The sequence below is a fragment of the Gekko japonicus genome, unplaced genomic scaffold, assembly GCF_001447785.1.
Source record: "Gekko japonicus isolate JY-2015 unplaced genomic scaffold, Gekko_japonicus_V1.1 scaffold99, whole genome shotgun sequence".
In the NCBI taxonomy this organism is placed as follows: Eukaryota; Metazoa; Chordata; class Lepidosauria; order Squamata; family Gekkonidae; genus Gekko; species Gekko japonicus.
The window spans coordinates 1,068,475-1,081,433 of NW_015165833.1; the positions used below are offsets into that span (position 1 = coordinate 1,068,475).

The following is a 12,959-nucleotide window of genomic DNA, read 5'->3' on the forward strand; positions in this document are numbered from 1 at the left end:
CCCCCTCCTTCTGCATCTCCCCCCCCCTCCTTCCAGGGCTGCTTTTCCAAAACCAATCTGTTTGCAAGGTTCCACTTTTGTATGTTTTAATTCGGGAAGATTACTTTTTTTTGTTTTTGGCCACGGGGCAGGGGCCTTGGAGAGATGGGGGAGGAGGGGAGCCGAAAAACCCCACCCCACCCCTTCTGCCGCCATGGCTGGGAGTGACGGCTCTGCAAGGGGTTCTCCGGCCAAGGCCAGCACACTGGAGCCCCGGCAAGGAAAAAAGCCCCGAGGCCGTGACTTTTGCAGCTGTCGCAGCAGCAGCGGCGGGGGGCGATGGAGCCTTAGGAGCTGGCTGCGACGGCTGCTGCGCCTCGGCGGGGCCAGAGAACTCAGCAGGGAGTGGCCATGGCGGCACCGAAGGGGCAAGGGGGAGGGGCTCAGGTGCCGCGGGGACCTGCTCCCCTCCCCGGCCCTTTCCATGGCTGCAGCGATTACCCGCTGGCCACCGCCATGCCGCCTCTGCCTCCTCCCCCCTGAGGGGGGAGGGCAGGCAAGCTGTGGTGCCACCTCCTCCACCCCAGCTGGGCACAGAGAGGGGGGGCGGGGGCAGAGACCCTCGATCCCCGCCGCCTTTTCTCTCTCGCCAGTGGGGGGGGCAGTTTGGCACCTGTTGGGTATTACAAGTTGAAAACACTCAGTGTATCTGGGGTTAAATGTTTGTTTGTGTTGTCACAGGAAGTCACATGTGTTTTCATGTAACCAATGTTGTTTTAGGAATAGAAGCCCATGAAAATTTCTCCCTGATCTAGGAGTTTTGATTGGAACTAAAGTGTCAAAGAGTTTTAGCGTTTTATGGCTCCTCTTCCCATCTTTGTTTGCTGTTCTCAAGAAAAAGAAAGAGAAGCCATAACGCTCTTCTAGTCTTGTCTTTGTAGTGTAAAGATGTAGCCTATTTAGCTCCGTTGATATTTTCATCCCAGTTACCCTTCCCTATGCTAGAATGTAGTAAAAACTTTCTATTTTAATCACACATGGACTCTGAGTCTGAATTATTTTACTCTGGCACTGCTAAGATATTTTACCTCTGCTAAATAACAATTTTTAAATATCTCACAAACCCCAACAGCGCCCCTGATGGGCCAGCGCGCCCTAGGCGAGCACCTAGCTCGCCTAGCGGGCGAGCCGGCCCTGCACATAATACAGCTTAGTCCCCCTTTAGGAGGGGCTGTGGTTAGAGGCAAAGCATCTGCTTGGCATGCAGAATGTCCCAGATTCAATCACTGGCATCTGCAGTTGAAAGACCAGACAGCAGGGGATGTGAAGGGTCTGTGCCTAAGACCCCAGAGAGCTTCTGCCAGTCTGAGTAGACAATACTGAGTTTAATGGACCAAGAGTCTGATTTAGTATAAGGCAGCTTCATGTGTTCTATCTCCAGAGTGCCAGGCAGCATCCCTTCTTCCCACTATCTAACATGAGCCGTATGCAACCACGGTGATACTCCTTCAATGCACACACAATGAGGTCACTCCAAAACTCTCTGATGTTTCATGAAGAATGAAATAGAAGATTTTGAATTTTACCACAGGGGTGAATGTGTTTGCAGTGGAAGTTGATACACGTGGGTGGAGAAAAAGACTTGAATCTGTCCCCCCCCCACTCATTGTTTGCACTTTTATCCTGTGCCCACCTACCTACGCATGTAAGTGCCAGCAAGTCGCCACCAGACATATGGCAACCCCAGCAAGGGGCTTTCAAGGCAACTAAGAAGCAAAGGTGGTTTGCCATGGCCTTCCTCTGCAGAGCCTACCATGGTGGTCTCCCATCCAAGTACCAACCCTGCTTCACTTCTGAGATCTGATAAGATTGGGCTATACCATGGACTTATGGCAACCCAAGGAAGGGGCTTTCAAAGTGAGATGGAAGCAGAGGTGGTTTGCAAGTGCCTTCCTCTGCAGAACCTTCCTTGGTGGTCTCCCATCCAAGTACTGACCCTGCGAGTTGTGACAAATTGGTCTACACCGTGCCACCTCCCCTCCGAGTTGCCCACTTGCATACATACATGCTTTTGCACAACTGAGTGGTAAAAAATTATTGGCTTTGGGGGGGAGAAGTTTAAAAGGTCAGTTAGAAGTCAAACACACTTTTAAGGCTACTTTCAACCAGTAATCACTGCTTGGGTATTGAGAATTCTTTTTGTCTGCTTCTCCCAAGCATTAATTACAACCCCCTTCTCCTCCACAACACTGAGTGGCCTCCATTTTAATTGAAAGTGTAAATGGCTTTGCTCTGAGTTACACAGCGTTATCAATGGGAGAACATAGACACAGAGTCTTAAGTAACCCAGAATCTGGGCCCTGTTGGCTAAGAGGGGACACATTATATTTCATTTGGGAGATGGATCCTACCATTGTGAGGATTACTACTACTAATAGCAATCCCTTGGCAAAATACAATAACCTCAGGGCTGGAAGAGCCTTGTAAGACCTTGTTAAGCTTGACTGGCTACCGGGGCTCATGTCCAGCTATCATTCCAAGCCTGAGCTCTTATTAATAGGATCTGGACAGTTTGCCATTCAGTAATTAATCTGGCCTGCTGCAAAGTGCAGGAATTTGTGTGAGGCTCTGGCACACTTGCATAGCTTTGCTATGACGATAAGGAGGGTGGGGGTGGGGGTGGTCAGAATCCCAATGGAGGGAATGCTAATTTCCCAGCCCACTGAAGACTCTTCCATGCAAATATCATTTCAGGGGGCCTCCCTCCACACAAACTTGTGAAACAGAACGGGATTAATTAATTGCATAATTACACCTGGCGTGCCATTTGGGGAGAGCCACGGATGTGTGAGAGGCAGGAAGGAGCTGAGTAGATAGTCTCCCCTGGCGAGCCCAGGCAGCACCCCGAAGGATGCACCCAGTCAGCTGGAAGGCAGGGCTGGTTTCCTTTTGTCTTGGTCAGACCACTTTGGAAAATAAAACTCAATAAATTAATTCTGGGACCTCTCTGTTGAGACCGCAGTTTGTCCACAGATGACAAGCAGGGTCCTTGAACCTTGAAGAAAAAACATTCAGTTGTGTTTTGAACAACATCTTTGGAGTGAAAGCATGCTTTGCATTTTTATTCTCACACTGCATCCCTCCAAGCCTGTCCCTCCACCTTCGTCTTTATGTGCTAAAAAACCCAACAACATTAAGCATAGGTGTTTTAATCCTGCTTTGGAAGTGAAGGATTGCTGTGAGGAGACAACACATTTAGAGTCCAATGGCACCTTTAAAACCAACATTAGAATGGCAGACAAGGTTCAAACTTATAGCCAGAGAATGAACAGCAAATTAACATGCAACATGATGATGATCAAGATATGCAAAGTGACACTAAATAACAAGTTAAGGTTATAAGGTCAACAGTTGTAAAGCAATAAATGTGTCAAAGTAGCAGATAAATGTCCAAAGGTGTCTTTTCTAATTGTGGGAAGTGACAAGTGATTGGGAATCTTCATTCTCTCCTGTCAGGCATGGAGGGCATTTAACACTACCTCCCTCTCCAAAAAAAACGCTGTTATGTCAGCAGACATCCTAATATCCCTTGCATACATTCAGTATTCGAATATACTATTCTGAAAAAGAAATACACTAAAATACAGAGGATTTATAGTCCTTCTTGTTAAGAATAAATATGTGAGGACTGAATAAGTTAGCATATGTAATGAGATTAAAAACCAGTATCCCTGTTGAGTCCTTGAGAGGTTTTTGTTCCAAGTGTTGTAATAACTTGGAATTTAGTAGTTTTCCTTTCCATTCTGTTTTTCTGAAGTTCCTTTGTAATAAAACAGCTACTTTGAGGTCACCCATTGATTGTCCTGGAAGTTTGAAGTGTTCTCCTACAGGTTTCTCAATCTTGTGATTCCTGATGTCAGATTTGTGTCCATTTATCCTCTGGCGTAGGGTTTGTCCTGTTTGTCCTGTGTAGAGAACCAAAGGGCATTGTTGACATTTAATGGCATAATACAATGTTAGAAGATGAGCAAGTGAATGAGCCTCTGATGGTGTGGTTGATGCTGTTAGGTCCAATGATTGTGTTGTCTGGGTGTATATGGGAGCAAAGTTGGCATCTGAGTTTATTACAAGCTCTGGTCCCAGTGGCCATGTTCAAATGAGATGTTGCATTTTTGTGGGTGAGGAGTTGTTTGAGACAGGGTGGCTGTCTGTGTGCAAGGAAAGGTTTGCCCCCCCAGTACTTGTGAAAGAGAACTGTCATTATCCAATAGAGGTTGTAAGTCATTGATGATGTGTTGAACTGTTTTGAGTTGGGAGCTGTATGTGACCACTGGTGGCGTTCTATTATTGTCTCTTTTGGACCTGTCTTGTAACAGGGTTTCTCTGGGTATCATTCTGGCTTTGTTAATCTGTTTCCTGACTTCATCAGGTAGATACTTTAGTTCCAAAAAGGTGTGTTGTAGGTCCCTCAGGTGTGAATCTCTGTCTGTAGGATTGGAGCAGATGTGGCTGTAGCATAGAGCCTAGCTGTATACAATGGGTTTTTTGGTATGTTTAGGATGGTAGCTGGAGGCATGTAGGAGACAAACCATTCTTTGCCCAACACACCCAATGGGGGAAGAAATCTCCCATTACAAAAGAGCTTGTTTCCTTGGTTGTCTGAATCCAGCTGGGCTGGGGTGGGGTGGGGGTGGGGGGCTGCTTGGCTTGTCTCCAGCTCTGACCATTTTGTCTCCTTTCCTGACTCCCATGGCCAAGTGTCATTGCTTGTCCATTGACTCTAATGAGGCGTGCGCATTCTCACGCTCCAGTTCAGTCCAGTCAGTTCTGAGCACGCACTGGCAAAATGTATGCTGCTGATTGTGCTGATGCAAAAGCAGCACATACATTCGCATGTAGCTGGTTTTAAATGTTGTGTGACTTGCCCATGAGGATACCAATACATGCATGGTCCATAGCAAGGCGAGTGATGAACATGCATCAGCAGTGATCTCCCAGCTGGCTGCCATGCTGAATGCTGTTGCTGTCCTGGGCAGATCCAAAACTACCCCAAATGCTGCTTATTTTGAATGGCGAGCAAATCACTAAGGTCATCGCATGAAGGTTAAGGTTAGGGGGGGTGAAGGTTAGGGCTAGGGTTAGGGTTAGCATGTGAGCTTTGATTTGACACAAAATGGACATTGCAACCAGGGTAAGTAAAAGGCATGTATTGGAAACATGACAGCACCCTTCTAGAAAGCCACCTCTTTCAGTATCTGACAAAGAGAGCTTTGACTCTTGAAAGTGTATAACCTGGAAGTCTTATTGGTCTGAAAGTTTCCATTTTTAAAAACCCAGCATTTCCACTTTGTGGTAAAAATAGCTGCTGTTCTTTATTCTTAATCCGACTCCTCCCACCAAATGTTTCATATGTTGAAAATTGAAAATAGATTCAGCGGAAGGTTTGGTTTCATCACTGTATGCCTCATCAGTCTTCCAGAATTCATGGGCATCCCAAGGAGCCAGTTCAGTGCATTAACTTTCAGTGGGGACATCTGTCCTTCAAAACCCCTTTTAAAGCAAGTGGGGAGAAAAACATGGCCATTATTTCTTCGGGAAAGAGGGCGAGGAAAAGGACATCTATGAGCAAGGGGGCATCATGGTTCCAGGGCTGTCTCCAGGGCTGTCAGGGGCCAGAGCTAAAGGGTGAGACCCCAAGGGTCTTAGGCAGAGGTCTTTCACATCACCAACAACCTGACCCTTTTAGCTGGAGATACTGGGGTTTGAACCTGGGACCTTCTGCATGCCAAGCAGATGCTCTGCCTCTGAGTTGCAGTTCATCCCCAATTTGATTTCTAAGGAGGCAATAGCTACTGCAGGAAGGGGCAAGCTGAAATTCAATTGGGCCAGGTTTGCAAGCCAGGAGGTTTTGAAGAACCAGAGATATCCCAGTTGTTCCCAGTTTCCAGTGGGGTGAAGCCCGTTACCTGAGTAGAGATTGCTCAGAGAGTTGCAAAGTTAGAATCTGGTCTCCCCAGCCTGACTTCAACTTCAGTAGCCTGTTAAAATTTACTTATGGGGGATTTGTAGATCAAATCAGTCAAGCCTGCTGTGAACTGGGTGCCACGTAGGCTAAGGGTTCTTTACTGGAATGTTTTTTATTTGGTAGCATCATTTGTATGAGCTTCAGCTGGTTTCCCATGAAGAAGCCAACAAACATTCCAAGATTCATCCTGCAGTGTGCCGACTCAATCCTTGTCTTGGTGAAAGCTATCCATGAGGAAACTAATGTTGAATGATTTATTTGGGGAGCGTGTATATCTGCTGCAGGGGAAAAAACCCTTGACCTTACTGATCTTTGGGTTTGGTTTTTTTTGTATTTTGTGTGTGTGTATGCCTGGAAGTCTTGGTTGACTTCTGGTGACCCATAGTGGAGCTTGGGTGTTTCAGTGAGGTTTACTATTGTCTGCCTCTACATCCCTGCCCTGATATTCCTTGGAGGTCTCCCTTCCTAGTGCTTGCCAGAGTTTGCCTGCTTAGCTCCTGAGATCTGATGAGATCGGCCCTGTATGGGCTATCCAGGTCAGGGCTGATCTTTGGGATTTCTTGCCATACTTAAATTTACTTGATGGGGGTTCCTGAAAAGGATTGTGGCAAGACAGTCCTAGGAGTTCTTAGACCAGGCTGGTTGTCTCAATCCATTTCAGTCTAACTTCAGATCCAGTTCGGGGACTGAAACTAGAGATGATCAGATCTCCACCCATTCATTTGAAAATTAAGTCCCATCTCCCATTCCTAGAGATATGTTTGAAAGGTCTTCCATCAAAGGCCACAGACTTTGAACAGATCTCCTGGAGTAGAAGGGATGGGCCTCCCCTCCCTTCACCAGGCTTTTTTTTTTAAAGAAAAACAACAACCTTATTTTCCCCCAGTGTTCACACTGACTCCTGGGTAATCTTTTAAGAGCCAGGGGGGACAATCTTCCATGATTCCTTCATTTAGAGCTCATTCCAGCAAATACATCAAAAGCAATTTTGGGACCAGACCGTATGCAGGCATTATTTTAATCTGTTGTACTTATGGATGTGCGTTTCAGTCCAAATATATATCTAAAAAATAACTTACTGTTATTTTTTTCAGATATATTTGGGTGTCCAGACGGTATTCAGGATTTTTCAGGATACTGCTAAATGAGTCCTAAATGAGCCAGAAATACTAAGGAATATGTAGGAGTATTTGGGCATGACATTTCAGGGCTCCCAGGACTAGTTTTTTCTGTGTTACATTGTATTTGTGTCAGTGTTTTGCTAGGTCTTGGTATTGCCTTGCCTTGTTGGTTTTGCTTGGATTCTCTGGTTTGACATTGCGTGTAGTGGCCTTGTACAACCCCTAGCTTGAGTTGGATTCTCTGGTTTGACATTAGTGGTGTTGGACTTGCAACTTTCTCCTGCTCAAGCTGGTTCTACTGAGGTTTTCTGGTTTAGTTTTGGTTCTGTTGGGCTTGCCACATTGGCTCATGGCTCTGTTTGGATTCTCTGTTTTGACATTGGTTCTGCTTGCTTTTGGCCAGTGGTTGTTTTTGTGTGTGTGGCTATTGGTTTGTTTGCCCTGGAGAAAGCATGGCATTTTCCCCCATAGAAAACAATGGGGACAAGTAGGATCACTGAGGCACCTTGTTTGGCGGTCTGTAGAATTAGACACTTTGATCTAATACACTTGAAACTTGGGGGGGGGGGTTTATTTAGTGGACAGGCAGGACTAGGTTCCTTTCTGTTTTGGTGCCATTTGCTTGAGGGGAAAACCACTGCAGGTCCCTGAAAATTGTCCCCCATAGGGAATAATGGACCAGAAACGTTTAGGAATTCTAAATTTTAAAAAAAGAAAAATGGTACTGTGGGATATGAATAACCCAGAATGGCAGTATTTATGCCCTTCTGCAAATCCAAAAAAATACCATTCTTTCCCAGATGCATATCCCTAATTGCAATCATATTCCTAAGTGTGCATATCAAAAACAAAACCACAAATATTTCATAAGGCATGTCTAAAGTAGTCTTATTTGAATCTCTTTCTTGTAGGCCAAAAAGCCTTGGTCTCTATATACAAGGGGGGGGGGGGGGGGGAGAGGTTATACTTGGATGGTCACAATGCATATGATGTATATAGAGACCAAGGCTTTTTGGCCTACAAGAAAGAGATTCAAATAAGACTACTTTAGACATGCCTTATGAAATATTTGTGGTTTTGTTTTTGATATGCACACTTAGGAATATGATTGCAATTAGGGATATGCATCTGGGAAAGAGCCAGAGAACAACACTTGTCACTTGTACTGTCCTAATGTCATATCATTGCTGTGAGCCCCCTCCCAATTTTAAAAAACTCTCAATTTTGTTGGTGTCAGCAACAACACCAAGGCTGCTCACTGAAAATGTAGAGGAAGAGGGTGAAGGGGACATTTCCTTTAATTCAAGCACATGGCCTATCTTCCCTTCCTGGCACATGTAAATGATCACCCCAACAGCGCCATGCTGGGAAATATTGGTTTGGCTAATTTTTTCAGGCAATGTCACAGAGTAGGAGATAGCAAAGAGAGTGTTGGAGGGGGGGGGGTGCTGTCTAAATGACACATTGAGATCAGTTGCAGACTTGTTTAAGTGCCCTGGGTCTCTCTCAAAATGTCTTGGTTATGTTGGGCTTGTGGTGTTCTTTGCTTAACATGGATTCTGTAGTTTGACATAATGTTGGGCTTCCAGCTGTTGGACTGGAGGGGGCTGTCTAGATGATGCATTGAAATCAGTTACAGACTTGCTGAAGTGCCCTGGGTCCCACTCAAAATGTCTTGGTTGTGTTGAGCTTGCGGTATCCCTTGCTTAAGTTAGATTCTTGGGTTTGACATTGGTTGTATTGGGCTTGTAACGGTTGGATGGAGTGGGGGTGCTGTCCTGATGACACCTTAAACTCAGTTGCAGGCTTATTGAAGTGCCTTGTGTCCCACTAAAAATGTCTTGGTTGTGTTGAGCTTACAGTCTCACTTGCTTAAGTTAGATTCTGTGGTTTGACATTGGTTCTGTTGAGCTTGCAACGGTTGGACACACTGAAATCAGTTGCAGGCTTATTGGCGTGCCTTGGGTCCCACTAAAAACATCTTGGGAACTGTAGTTTTTTAAAAGACTAGGTCTCCATACTCAAAAACATGTCCTAACCTTCACAAAACTATCCTTGAGGGAAGCCATTCCAACTTAGCAATTTTGCAGCGAAGATGTAAAGCACGTTCTGACTTCTAGTCAGACCCTGAATCCTCAGAGTCTTGTAAAAACCTGTGATGACAGCAGACCTGATGCTTGGCCGACGCATCAGGAAAAGGGCAACTTTTCAGCGTAGGAAGTCGGTGACTCATGTAACTGTGTGATTTGCAAACAGCATGTTGTTTCCCTCAACAGGCAGTCTGTGCTGCACCAAAGCCACTCTCCCATTTGTCAGCTTGTGGCTTTTGGAGCTCTGCGTGTCCCCCTCTGCCCTGGCTCTGTGATCCAGACAGGGCTGGCCACAGGCAGTGCAGCTTTGGGGGAAAGAGAAGCCTTTGAAAAAAGGAAGTTGGTTGTGAGGCTGGCCTTAAGCAACAAACAGCAGCACAGCAAGTCCTGCATCAGAAGTTTCCCTGCCGAGTCTCCCTTTTCTTCTTCCATCACAAAAATATGTGATCCCAATTCTACAGCCATCACACTGGCTACCAGTCTACTCCCAAGACATAAGGACATAAGAACCACCCTGCTGGATCAGACCAGTGCTTCATCTAGTCCAGCATCCTGTCTCACATAGTGGCCAACCAGTTCCTCTGGAGGGCCACAGGACATTGAGGCGCCCTGATGTTGCCTCCTGGCTCTGGGATTCAGAGGTTTAGTGCCTCTGAAAATGGAGGTTCCCCTCAGTCACTGTGACCAGTAACCACCAATGGACCTCTCCGTGAATCTATCTAATCCCTTTTAAAAAGTTGTTTATTCCTTTTGTCTATCCTGAACTTACTGCCCATCAGCTTCATTGGATGTCCTCGAGACCAATTCAGTGTGTTGGTTTTGCCCTTTAAAGCTCTTCATGGCTTGGGACCAGGAAGTCTGAAGGAACATCTTTTCCCACACGTTCATGCTTGGGAATTAAGATCACAGGGAGAGGCTCACTTGACTGTCCCATTGTCCAAAGAAGCTTCTCTGGTGGGCACACAAGAGAGGGCCTTTTTCAGTGGCAGCCCCACGATCATGGAACAGCCTCCCCAGGGAGGTGCTCCTGATCCCCTCACATGTGATCTTCAGGAGGCAGTTGAAGAGAGTTCTATTTCAGACAGCATTCAGTTAATTTAATTTTTCTATTTATTAGCTGTCTTAAGTTTTGATTTTAAATTGAGGGTTGGGGGGGTTGGGTATTTTTTAGGGTTAGTGTTTTGTTTGCATTGCAAGCCACCTTGAGTTCCCTAATGTAGAGCTAATTAATGTTCTAAATGAATACAATAAATAAAAAGAAGCCCTCCCACATTCACACCAAAGATCATTCCCTCCCCTGTTGCTGGTGAGAATGGGGTGAGTCCTTGTTGCTGGCCTGTCTGGCTCAGAAACTGTCTCAGGGCAGAATCTTGATACAGGAGCATCGCTGCATCACACACACAAGTATATCTGAACCAAGGACAACATACCAGGATTATCTTGTGTGTCTGGGATTACTTTCAGCTCCAAAGTTAAATCCGCATAGGTGTTTAGAAGATGCTGCTTCTTTTCAGAGGCTGACTTCATCAAGCGCCCAAGCCACTTGACCTTTCTTTCCCAAGGCCTGCAAGCTTTTCCACAGCCCAGCATTGGCAGCAAAACCATTAAAACAAAGTAAGTTCCAGAAATGTACTCATGTGCTTTCAGAGTCTCTATTGTGAGTTGTGTGTTGGTTTTTATTCCCTGCCTCCAAGAACTTAACATCCAAGATGGAGCTACCCACCATGCTTGCTCATAGGCCAGTTTTTCTTCTGAGTAAGCTATCTCCCCTGCCCAATTTATTTTTTTTTCCATTTAAAAGTAATTTTATTGTGTGCTGGTATATTCCTGCAGAAAGCAGTATAAGTAAATAAAAGCTCAAAGGAACATGTTTTTATTTGAAAGAAAATTATCTCCCCCCCCCCATTTTTAAAAAATTAAAAGCTCTCTGCATTTTATTATTGGTACAGCTTCTTGGTGTGAACACAGTAACTTTTTGAAAAATGAAAACAAATTTTAAAATGGGATGGTAGTGTTGGAAGATGCTGCTGTCCCAGAAGATAATCATCCTTATTCCTTTTTCTAGAAGGAACATGCTTTGGATTTTTTTTCTTGCAGGAAAGCAGCCCGTTCTTATGTGCTAAATCCATTACTGGCATTCGGAAATCATCCTTTGCTGGAAGAGAGGCAGAGTAGAACCCCAGGCATGACTGACCTGCAGAATAATAGTGGGGAGGGGAGTGGAAATTAATTCTGCCCTTTGTCTCTTTCACTGCTTTTGGCTTCCATCTGTCATTGGCCTGCCTATTTCCTTTGCTACTGTGGATGATTGGTTTGGTTCTTTTTTTGCATGTATTACACAATTTATATGCGATTTGTACAATATTTAAACATACCGTGCATGTATGTCAATTATACATATACTATGGTATTTTCCACATGGCAACAGGCATAATTTCCCTGTTTCTTCAGCAGCTGCCGCTACAGCTCACCAGCATGGGGGCTTCCACATGGCAGTTATCTCCATGGTTTCTCTGGCCTGCTCCCTGGCACCCCCCCCCCAATTTTGTCACGTTTATTTATTTATTTTATTGGTTTTATTTCCCGCTCTCCATACATAGCAGGCTCAAGATGGGTTCCATCAAACATAATAAGCAATATACAGTTTACAAGGAATTAAAAACAGTTAAAACCCAAAAAAACAGTTAAAACCCCAATAAAATACAACATTCCTCTGGTACACGTCATAGTTAAAGCCTCACAGATGCTCTCTATTTCAAGTTTTGGTCCTTAGATGGTAATGCAGATCTGACCTGCTGAGAGGAGGCCCAGTAGAGAGGGGGAATGCCCACCACCCTAACTAAAAGCCTGGCGGAAGAGCTCCACTTGCAGGCCCTGTGGAATTGTAAAAGGTCCCACAGGACCCTGATCTCATATGGGAGCTCATTCCACCAGGCAAGATGGAAGTCCCTGGGGCCGGGAACCACCAAAAGATGTTGGCTGGCAGACTGTAAAGCCCTTCGGGGCTCATAGAGGGAGAGGCGGTCTCGCAGATATGCAGGCCTCTGGCCATATAGGGCTTTAAAGGTAAGCACCAATACCTTGAAATGGACTCGGTACTCAATAGGCAGCCAGTGCAATTTGCGCAGCACCGGGTGGATCTTCGTCTGCACAGACAACAAAGTCAACACCAGTGCTGCTGCATTCTGCACCAGCTGCAACTTCCGGAGCAGAATCAACTGGTGAATATTGTTATATTGGTTAAATGTCATAAAAATATGTAACAGGCTGTCTGAATTCCCAGCTTTTGTTGTTGTTTTTTTAGAAAAGTTTGTCTAGCCCCTTTTGTTGCAGAGATGTGCCTTTCCCTTTATATCTCTTCAATAAAAATGGCTGGAGATTTGCTTCTTCTTTTTTTTAAGTGAAAGCTTGGTATTCGGAGAACCTGGGATATACACTGTTATAACTGTGGCAGAATTGGGTGCTTAGGGAAACTTGGACATTTATGTATAAGCTACACTGAACAGATTTTAGCAAAAGTAGACTTTGGTTCTATTCCATGGAGCATTGCAGCTAATGCTCATTTTCTAAAAACACACTGCCTGGCTGGTGAACCTGTCCCACACACAGTTTACATCCTTTGAGCCAAAGTGCACCATCCTGTAGACAAAACTTCTATAGGTTAATGTCTCCCATTCTTTCTAGGGGCTCTTGACCTGCTAGATAACCCAGGGATGGTTAAGGCTCATGGTGCTATTAAGGGGA

At 45.2% G+C, this 12,959-nt stretch overlaps 1 protein-coding gene across 1 annotated transcript in view; it reads left to right on the top strand.

Moving 5' to 3' along the window:
- GRIK3 (glutamate receptor, ionotropic, kainate 3) overlaps window positions 1-12,959 on the top strand; it is a 138,679-nt gene that overhangs the window by 71,404 nt on the left and 54,316 nt on the right. The gene's annotated exons all lie outside the window — the stretch shown is intronic.